Source organism: Triticum dicoccoides, chromosome 2B (assembly GCF_002162155.2).
Source record: "Triticum dicoccoides isolate Atlit2015 ecotype Zavitan chromosome 2B, WEW_v2.0, whole genome shotgun sequence".
Taxonomy (NCBI): domain Eukaryota; kingdom Viridiplantae; phylum Streptophyta; class Magnoliopsida; order Poales; family Poaceae; genus Triticum; species Triticum dicoccoides.
Window position 1 is genome coordinate 730390503 of NC_041383.1, and position 11609 is coordinate 730402111.

The following is an 11609-nucleotide window of genomic DNA, read 5'->3' on the forward strand; positions in this document are numbered from 1 at the left end:
AACACATCGGGCAATTTCACAACACGCTCTTCTTCTTTTTCGCGGGGTTCACAACACGCTCTTCCGTAGGCACTCCCTTCGTCATACATTTCCTTTTGTCCATTTTGATGACAAGTATTTCCGGACGGAGGGAGTATTGTTTTAACGTTCATATCAATAAGGTAGCGTGGGCTCGGGTGGGACGTGTGCTGCTGATGATGATTATATTGTGGCCTTTCATGACTGAAGAAATTGAATTGACTTGGAAGGAAATAACAAAGACTAAGGCTATGTATAGAAGTTCATGTTTATTAGCCAAACTTGCACTCCCATGTAGTACTATAAACAGCTGAAATATTTGAATTCGATGAGTTACCATATGACCGTAACATACAAGCATCAATCATATGGGGAAAATATATTCTATGAGACCAGGTCTAACTAATGGAATAGTTGGACCCATCATGATGGAAGCCACGTGGCAGTTTCAATCACAAAGCACCAAGACCAACTTCTCCGTGTACGTAGTTCCAACCATATACTTTAGCCAACGTATGAGTACTTTTCTCGGTTACACATTACGCTAGGAGTAGCTTTCATGAGTAATTTCCTGCTGTGACTAATCTTCCCGTAGTACCTTGAAGACCGGGAATAGGTATGCAAGTCAGCCACGACTAAGCTTTTCAGTTTTAATCCTCCAGCACCGGCAGTGATATCGTCCTACTCCGATCCATTGACACCTGACACACGTATTAACTGATGGATGTGCCTAGGAATGTGGGAGACGACGACGGGGTCTGTGCACTATCCTACAAACACGTTTTGCTGAAGACCTGATTTCTTTTTAGCTGAAGACCTGGATATTCTTTTGCGGAAAAGATCAGATCTATTACTCCCTCCGTTACTTTTGTTAGACTTGTCTAGATAGAAATGAATCTATAACGTGTATGGATTGGAGGGAGTATAAAAGTTTGCCAGAAGTACAAAATATCTCAAACGAAACAAAAATTACTATGAAATTTCGAGACCAATGAACGATCACTATTGCCTTCAGAACAAGATATGTATTTTCTTTTAGAAAGGAGGTTGAAACTCCCAGCCAATGCACCATCGCCGTGCACCCAACCATATATATTTGGTACAAGTGCTCTCTCTATAAAGAAATATAAGAGCGTTTCACTTCTTTACGAAGAAAGTACACAACAATTATCATTGTGATGTACACAGTTATATACTTTTTTGTACGATTTTTCTCTGAACAATAATTAGGATAAAAATATAAAAAAGAACACAACAACAGAAAGACATTACCTATCTCAAACTCGTAAGATATATTTATTGCACACAATCACATATAACAACGTGTTGTCAGTATTCGACATGCATGGAAGAAGAAATGAGAAATGGACAGCGCCATCATATAAAATATAGTATACAAAGTGCTGGAATTTAGTCTATGGGACATCCCAATAACTATTTCAGAAATTTCTAAATAAATTCTAGAGGCCCATTTAGCCCATTTGTGCAAGGCAAGGGATACTACTAAAGTTTAGTCCCACATTGCTAGTTGAGTGGGAGTTGGACCTCTTTATAAGGGAGGTTCTTTCCCCACTTGTATGAGCATGAGAACAAGAGGAACATCCACACACGCTCCTCCTCCGCCGCCCGCCTCGCCACGGACGCCCCGGACTCCGACGACTACCTCCTCGACGACATGGAGGACACCGACCCCAAGTCTAGTGCCTCTGCTCCTGCTGCTGTCACGTACGTGTTTATCCCCTTTCTATTAGAGGTTATGCTATTCTGGATATGTTTAGTTACGGTTCATATATGAACATGTTGTTTACCTTCTCTTTGTCAAATCGCATGGCTTATTTTATCATTGCTATACTAGCCATGCTTTTTCTACTATTTCTGTTAATAAAACCATTCGGTAAATTGCTCATATTTCCAACAATCCAAAAACCTTATTATAGGCAATTTACCCCGAGTGGTTTTGCTGCTTCCATGAGACCTCCTATGTTTGAGGGTATCCACTATAAGAGATGGCGCGTGAGAGTAGTCTTATGGTTTCAGACCGTGAGCTGCTATGACGCCACTCTTGGCAAACCTGAAGGAGAGCAAGATGTCCAACAGGCACAAGCTTTTCAGAAAATGGATACCTTGTTTAAGGCTGCTCTCTTGAGTGTTCTTGGTGAGAACATAGTTGATGCTTATGCGTCAATTGATAATGGAAAAGATATGTGGGATGCACTCGAGACCAAGTTTGGGGTCTCGGATGCTGGCACTAAGCTGTACATCATGGAGCAATTTTATGACTACAGGATGACTGAAGAGCGCTCCATGGTTGAGCAAGCTCATGAGATACAGTCATTTGCTAGAGAACTTGAGCACTTCAATTGTATCCTACCGGACAAGTTTATTGTCGGAGGTATCATCACTAAGCTTCCTCCCACACGGAGGAACTTTGCTACCTCACTGAAGCATAAGAGGCAGGAGTTTTCCGTTCCGGATCTCATTGGTACTCTTGATGTGGAAGAAAAGGCGAGAGCAAAGGACAACCATGCTCGAGGTATTGAGGGAGGTTCTAGTGCCAATCTGGTACAGAGAAGAACTTTCAGCCCCACAAGTTCAAGAATAAGGGCAAGTTTTATGGTAAAGGAAAGTTTGATGGGAAGAACAAGGTTGTGCAGCACACGAACTTCAAGAAGAAGAATGACAAGAAGAAAGGTGCTTGTCATGTGTGTGGAGATCCTGATCATTGGGCTCCTAGTTGCCCCAATCGCTATGACAAGCGTCATCCTGGAAAAGGCAACAAGACCTCTAATGTTGTCATTGGAGACACTGACATGAAGGATGCTGGGTATGGTATATTTCCCACTATTCTTTCAGTATGTCATTCTCCTGATTGGTTGATTGATACAGGTGCTAATGTGCATGTATGCGGTGATATTTCCATGTTTTCGTCTTATCATACCGCAGGGACTTCAACCGTGCTGATGGGCAACGGTTCAAGTGCTTCTATTCATGGTGTTGGCACGGTCGATCTGAAGTTTACTTGGGGAAGAGCGTGCGGCTGAAGAACGTGCATTATGTCCCCTCCGTCAATAAAAATCTTGTTAGTGGATCTCTTCTGTGTAGAGATGGCTACAAGCTTTTCTTTGAGTCGAATAAATTTATAATATCCAAGTACGGAACCTTTGTTGGTAAAGGCTATGAGTCAGGAGGCCTGTTTCGTTTATCTTTATCGGACGTTTGCAATAAAGTTGCCAATCATATTTGCAACAATAGTGAATCAAATGTGTGGCATTCACGTCTCTGTCATGTTAACTTTGGTTGCATGTCGCGACTAGCAAAGTTAAACTTAATCCCTAGTTTCACCACTGTCAAGGGATCTAAGTGTCAAGTGTGTGTGCAAGCTAAGCAACCTCGTAAGTCTCCTATGACTGCGGAAACGAGAAATCTTGCACCATTAGAGCTCATACATTGAGATCTATGTGAAACGAATGGTGTTTTGACAAAAGGTGGAAAGAAGTATTTTATGACGTTGATTGATGACTCCACTAGATACTGTCATGTGTATCTTCTGAAATCTAAGGATGAGGCTTTGAACTATTTCAAGATCTATAAAGCTGAAGCGGAAAACCAACTTGATCGAAAGATCAAAAGGCTTAGGTCCGATCATGGTGGAGAGTATTTCTCAAATGAATTTGATTCCTTTTGTGCGGAACATGGTATAATCCATGAGAGGACGCCTCCCTATTCACCTCAGTCAAATGGGGTGGTCGAAAGGAAGAACCGTACTCTAACTGATTTGGTTAACGCCATGTTAGACACATCGGGTCTCTCCAAGGCATGGTGGGGGGAGGCGATATTGACAGCATGTCATGTTCTAAACCGAGTTCCCACAAAGAATAAAGAGATAACTCCATTCGAGGAATGGGAGAAGAAAAGTTTAAAGCTCTCTTATCTACGAACCTGGAGTTGTTTGGCGAAAGTCAATGTGCCAATTCCAAAGAAGCGGAAGCTGGGACCAAAAACTGTGGATTGTGTTTTCCTGGGATATGCTTTCTATAGCATTGGTTATAGATTCTTGATTGTAAAATCTGAGGTACCTGACATGCATGTTGGTACGATCATGGAGTCAAATGACGCGACTTTCTTTGAAGATATCTTTCCCATGAAGGATATGGCTACCTCATCTAATCAGGAGATGCCTAGTTCATGGAATCGGGAACCAGTTACAATTACTGAACCTGCCATTTCGATGGAACACTTTGAAAAACCTGTGGAGGAGAACAATGAAGTTCCTACTAGGAGCAAGAGACAGAGGATTGCAAAGTCCTTTGGAGATGATTTTCTTGTGTATCTCATAGATGACACTCCCAGTTCTATTTCAGAGGCCTATGCATCTGAGGATGCTGACTACTGGAAGGAAGCAGTCCTTAGTGAGATGGATTCCATCTTGGCAAATGAAACTTGGGAGATAACTGATCGTCCTTATGGGTGCAAACCTATAGGATGCAAATGGGTATTCAAGAAGAAGCTTAGGCCTGATGGTACTATTGAAAAGTACAAGGCTCGGCTCGTGGCTAAGGGTTATACCCAAAAGGAAGGTGAAGATTTCTTTGATACTTACTCATTTGTGGCTTGACTGACCACTATTCAAGTTCTACTTTTACTAGCTACCTCACATGGTCTTCTCGTTCAGCAAATGGATGTTAAGACTACTTTCCTAAATGGAGAGTTGGACGAGGAAATCTATATGGAACAACCAGATGGGTTTGTAATAGATGGTCAGGAAGGGAAAGTGTGCAAGTTGCTGAAGTGACATAATTAAGTGTTTATATTCTATGCTATAACTGCTATGATCCTGGAATATGTGATTTCAGTGGAAAGCTTATATGCACGTGTAGAATGATTAACAGTAAAAATAAGATTCCTAGTCTCGCCTCTAAGATTAACTCAAGTGTTGTTTGTGATCACACTTTCCGGATTTTGAGATATCATTAAGTGTAATGATAGTCTCAAAACAACATTGAGAGTATGGCGATAGAAGAACGACCATATTGAATCGACCCAAACTTGTTGTTTTTATGTAGAAATAAAAGTTTTTGGATTTGGATGAAACTTTTTGTAGAATTATTTTGAAATAAATAAACAAAATGCTAAAATCAAGACCCACTGGAGGGGGGACTGGCTTCCCATGAGACACCAGGGCCCGCCACCACCCTCTGGCGCGCCCTGGTGGGTGGTGGGGCCCTCGAGGCCCCGCTGGTCCTAATTCCGACGCTACAAAATCCTATTTTTCTAGAAAATATGAGAGAAAGTTTCATCGCATTTTACGATGCGGAGCCGCGACCACCTCCTATTCTTCATCGGCATGCCAGATCTGGAGCCCGTTCGGGGCTCTAGAGAGGGAGGATCTTTGGTCTTTGTTATCACCAACTATCTTCCATCACCAATTTCATGATGCTCACCGCACAGGGAGTGAGTAATTTCTTTATAGGCTCACTGGTCGGTGAGGAGTTGGATGAGATTCATCATGTAATCGAGTTAGTTTGTTAGGGCTTGATCCCTAGTATCCACTATGTTCTGAGATTGATATTGTTATGACTTTGCTATGCCTAATGCTTGTCAATAGGGCCCGAGTGCCATGATTTCAGATCTGAACCGTTTATGTTATCACCATTATATCTATGTTCGTTATTCGATCTTGCACGCATATTCACCTATTACGTGTTATGATCCGTAAACACCAATGTGACAATAATTTGGATACTTTCCGGTGTTGATCGTAGTTTGAGGAGTTCATGTATCCACTATGTGCTAATGCTCTGTTCCGGTTCTTTATTAAAAGTAGTCCTTAATATCCCTTAGTTTTCTGATGGACCTCGCTGCCATGGAAGGGTATGACGAAAGATGTCATGCAAATCTTTTCCATAAGCACAGATGACTATTTACGAAAATCATGCCTACATCATATTTATGAACTAGAGTTAGTTCTGTGTCGCCCTAGGTTATTACTGATATATGATGAACATTATCCAACATAATCACCGGTCCAATGCCTATAAGTTTTTCACATATTGTTCTTGCTAAGTTACTATTGTTATTGCTACTGTTACAACTGCTACAAAACCATTACTGTTGTTACCATTACCACTGCTATCGTTACTATTACTATCAAACTATCGTATTACTGTGGTACTGATCACTTTGTTACAGATATTTAATCTTCAGGTGGGGTTGAATTGACAACTCAAGTGCTAATACTTACAAATATACTTGGGCTCCCCTTGTGTCGAATCTATAAATTTGGGTTGAATACTCTACCCTCGAAACTGTTGCGATCCCTATACTTGTGGGTTATCACGCCGGCAGGTACACAACCACTTCGTTGGCGCACCGAGGCGGAGGTGAAAGCATGAGCGTCGTTCAACTCAAGGATGGCACGGCGTGCCCGCCTTGCAAGGTAGCAGGCACGGGAAGTGGTGGCATCCCTCGCGACGGCGGACGTTGGTGAGGTGGAGTCGCATTCTCTCCGGCGCCCCGTATGTTGCACGGCCACCATGGGTGCCGCAACTGCGTCATGGTGGACGTGACCAGCTCCTCTCATGATGGATCCATCATTGATCTCACGTCCAATAGCGACGTGTGAGCAACGGGCTTCGAGGAGAAAGAGCAGGGCATGAGAGATGACGACGCCTTGAGTCCCATGGGCTAGTCCGTGTCACATGTCTTATTCTACCTTACCGATGACCGGAGCGGCACTTCAAGAGGCACAATCGGCCGCTCGACATGGGCAGGGTGGAGCCAAGCTCCGCTTAGATTAGGTTTCACTTTGAATGTAGTAATATGGATCACTGGTGGAAAAAGGGCCTTTGGTCGCGGTCACAACTGCCATTAGTCGCGGTTGTGCAACCGCGACCAAACAGGCGCAACTAAAGGCCCCCCCTTTAGTCGCGGTTGCTTAAGAACCGCGACTAAAGGCCCGTCCACGTGGGCGCCAGGCGGCCGTCGGGGTGGAGGACCTTTAGTCGCGGTTCTTCTGGCCAACCTCGACTAAAGGCCGCCGCAGGTTTAGGGTTTTAGCCCCCCCCCCCTTAAACCTGTTTTCTGTTTAATTTGTATTGTTTTATTTCTTTTGTGCTTTATTTTAATTTGAAGGAGTTTCACATATTCTACGGTACTACATACATGCATATGAATGTACAATTTCAAACAAATTTGAAATTAGAACCAAAAAGAATTCAAGAGGAATATACAATATATATTCAATATCATCGGATGACCATATACAATTTTGAACAAGTTTCCATACATAATTTAATGCATATAAAGTTCTACGTCCTCGTAATGGTGTTCTCCTTTAGGATGGAGGACTTCCCTCCTGAACCATCCAGCTAGTTCCTCTTGAAGTGGTCGGAAGCGAGCTTCTGGACTAAGCATCATCCGGAGGTTATTCCTCTGAGCATTGGTATCACTCGAAACCCGCCGCTCAGAGGTGTATCTCCGGATCATCTCATAGACATAGTATGCACATAGATTGGTCCCCGCTGGCTGAATATCCTCACCATTCTTAGCCTTTGACCTTTTGAATTCTAGCTCTTTTTTGAATTCACCGACCTTTGTATCTACGAACCGTCTCCAAACCCTACGAGGCAAAGAAAATTAAATGAACAAGAGAGTTATTAGTTACTTGATATTAGGAAATGAACGAAATAGGCCGATCGATATAGAGCGCAAAAGAATGAAAATAATTACTTCTGCAGCATTCTTCTCATGCCGCCCCAAAGCTTTGGATCCTTATTCAGAGAGTCGTGGACGAGACATTCTGAGGTGTCAACTTTAATTACTAGCAGAATCCAGTGGAACCTGCGGACACGATACATGCACAGTACGTCATGCATAACTCATCGATTAGCCGGCCACATACCATGCATGGAGTAAACAAAAGAGAATGTGCTCAAGACAGAAACACTCACCCAAAATGGTAAGGAAATAGAATATCACTTTTGAGTTCCTGCTTTGTAAGAAACTGCCACAGGTCTGCCTCCATGTCGGCGGGGTGATGCTCCAACACATATCCATTAACGATGTGTGGGTCAATGAACCCAACATCATGGATGTTCCTTACTCTACATTCCTTAATATTCATTTTGCATGTATAATAGCGGACACAACAATATAGTTAGGACATATATATAGTGCAGGCAATATGAACGAGATGGGGTAGAAATAAATCACTTACAGAATGTAGCAACTGATGATAGATTTGTCGAGCTCGCGCAGATTGAAAAGCTGGAACAATTCACTCAGATGAATTTGTACATAGTAATGTTTGAAGTGATGCTCATATCTAACTTCCGCATAAATATATTCTTTGGCGTTTTTATTTTTTATGTAACCCTTGTACCATTTCAGCAGACCTTTCATTTGTGGAGGTAGATCCTCTTCCTGCGCAGGCTCGATGAGAGGCCCATTCTTCACATATGTAATTACTACCTCCTTCACTGGCGCCTCATCAAGGCCTAACAGTTCACGAAGAGTAATACCTAAGTTGGCCGCTTGTTCTCTGGCACTCGTTACAGTCAATCCATGTGCTGCCGCAGCTGCTATGATATCGGGGTCATCCGGACCGGCGGCTTTCACTATAAGCGGGGCAATCGATTGTTTACTTTGTTCCCCGAGCTGGGCAACTCGTTTCCCGCTTTTTTACTTTCTAATTCCGTTTTCTCGGCCTCCTCCAAGGCTTTGTTCTCCTGGTTCTCCGCCCGCTCTTTCTTCTCCTTCAACATGAGTGCCTGCCTACGAAGTTCACGTGCATAGTCGTCAGGCAGATTCTTCGCGGCTTGGGACGGTGTGCTCAAAAATGACTTAGCCCACTTCTTTTGCTCATCAGAAAATACTGGCTTGGGCTCGGGCTCTCTTTTCTTCTTGCAGTCCGCCTTCCATTTCTCATGATCAGCAGCCGCGGCCGCGGCAGTTTCCTCGGCACTACGTTCCCAAGGCCTTGTGGGGAGAGGCTTCAGTGATGGCTCCGGTACCTTTGTGGTCTTAGGTACATAAGGGTCCGGGTTAATAATCCAGGACTGCTTCTGCTTCTTTGCCGGAGGTGGATTGGGGGGCGGCGTCTGATCACCCGCCGGACGAGGACTGGGGGCGGCGTCTGATCACCCGCCGGACGTTGTGGACTGGGGGGCGTCGGCTGACGTGACGGAGGTGTAGGTGAACCGCCACCACCACCACCACCACCACCACCGCCACCGCCACCACCACCACCGTAGGGGGGTGGACTTGTTGTCCTTGGCGCCTCACCTGGAAACTTGATAAACTTCTTTTGCCATAGAATGAAATGGCGCTTGACATCTCCAAGTCTTTTCTCCCCTTCAGGTGTAGCAATGTCAATCTCCAGGTCCTCAAACCCTTGGACTATGTCCTCCACCGTGACACGAGCATAGACATCTTGAATGGGGTTGTTGTGGTGGAGTGCTCTAGGTAAACATGGTAAAGCACTGTCGATGGCTACCTTCATGGACATGTTCCCGATAGGATAATACAGATGACATTCTTTCATCTCCTTTATATCGTCCACGGGGTAGCGAGGAGGCTCCGGTGCAGTAATTTCGACCACCAGAGGCTCCGGTGCAGTAATTTCGACCACCAGAGGCTCCGGTGCAGTAATTTCGATCGTCGGTGCATCTGCACCAGCCGATGGGGCCTCCGTGGAAGCCACACTGCTTCTCCGCTGCTGGCTTCTGAGATCCGCTAGATGATCTTCATGCTGCGCCCGAGCTGCATCTCTTTCGGCTACTAGTACACTCACGGTTTTCTTCATCACATCCATTTCCGATGCCAACCGCGCCACAACATCTGCTTCCCGATCCATCTTTCTCTTCCGGCTTCTGTAACCGTACGGGTCATCGTTCTGGGGGAACCCTATTTTCCACGGAATGTGCCCCATGCCTCGTACACATCCTCCGTGTTCAGGATTCCCGAGGGCTTTTGTCAGCGCGTTGTTCTCTCTGTTGAACTTGATCTTCCCCTCTTGAGCATCCCTCATTGCGTCAATAAGGGCTTGGGTGGGTTTAATTATTTTGCCCCGGTAAACACACTCCCCTGTCTCCGGGTTCAGCGTTCCCCCATGCCCGTACCACCAGCTTTTGGCCCTTGGGTCCCATCCCTCCGTACCTGGACGGATTCCTCGCGCCCTCAGCTCGTTCTCCATCTTCTCCCACCTAGGCTCCCAAAGGCGATACCCTCCTGGCCCCATAATATGATTGTACTCCTTCTTAGCCGCATTTTCCTTATTTTTTTCGATATTTGAATGAACTGCTCCGATTTCTTTTGCTTCACAAATTCTGGCCAATCATGTTTCAGTTTCTCATTTGTCCTTTGAAATCTGGAGTCTTGTTCTGCTTGACAAAGTCATGGGCTAGATTTTGCTTGAATTTCCGGAATGCGTCGGCCATCTTATGAAGAGCGAACTGTTTGACTAGCCTCCTCCTCTCCTTGTTTTCCTCAATCTTGTTACCCTCCTCATCGAATTTGTTGTATTCCGGAGGTAGAACGAAATGTTCCATAAGCTTCTTGAAGCAATCTTTTTTTTGTTCTCTTATCGACAAAAGTGAAACCAGCAATTCGTGCCTTCTTTGGCTTATTCCACTCCTGGACGGTGATCGAGACGTTGTCTCTAACAATGGCTCCGCATTGGTTGACAAACTTGGTGGCGTTCTTGCAGGGCTCCAGCGGCCTGCCGGTTGCACTGTCGACAACCTCGATGGTGCATGTTTCTCCTTGTTTCATCGTCTTGGTTGCGCCACGCTTTGACGACGTACTCGATTGTTTCGACGATCCGGCCGAGGGCTAAAATAAGAAAGAGAGTCGCGCGCGTTAGTACACACATATTTATTCAAATCAGTTAGTTTGTATCACCAGAGGCTCAATGTATATATATACCTCGGCGTCGGAGGTGGTTGCTACTTCCATTTGAAGATCGTCGTTTATCGACGTTTGTTCGGCATCATCTTGCTGACGGCGCCCTTCATCTTCACTGTCAAGGTTCAGATAAGAAGAGATATCATCTTCTTCTTGTCCGGTCGGCACATATAGAATATCGCCGTTTATGATGCCGAACATATGTGCTTCACCGTCCGGATCATAGTTGTCCATAATCGAGTCAGCTCTATCGTCCGCCATTATGTCAGTCCTGAAAACATGTAGTAAAAACAAATTAATTAAGTGAAGAAGGGGGGCGGTGGCGGTGGCGGTGGCGAAAGGGCGGTGGCAAAAGGAGGGGGCGAGGAAGGGGTGGGAGAGGGTGTCGCGGTAGAGCGCGAGACGGGGCGGCAGACGACGGTGTCACGGAGAGGGAGGCGAGGACAACACACATGTATAACCCTCGCCGCCCCCTCTCGATCCCTAAAAAAAACACCGCGCGCATCGCCGCCCCCTCTTCGTATATACGTTTTTTTGTTAATTATCAAATTTTACGGTTTTTTTTGTTAATTATCAAGTTTTAAGTTATTTTACCGTTTTTGTTAAACTAATTAACTAGTTAAAATTAAAAAGAACAAAAAAAGAAAAAAAAAAGAAAAAATTCTCTCTCTCTCTCCACGATCTCGCTC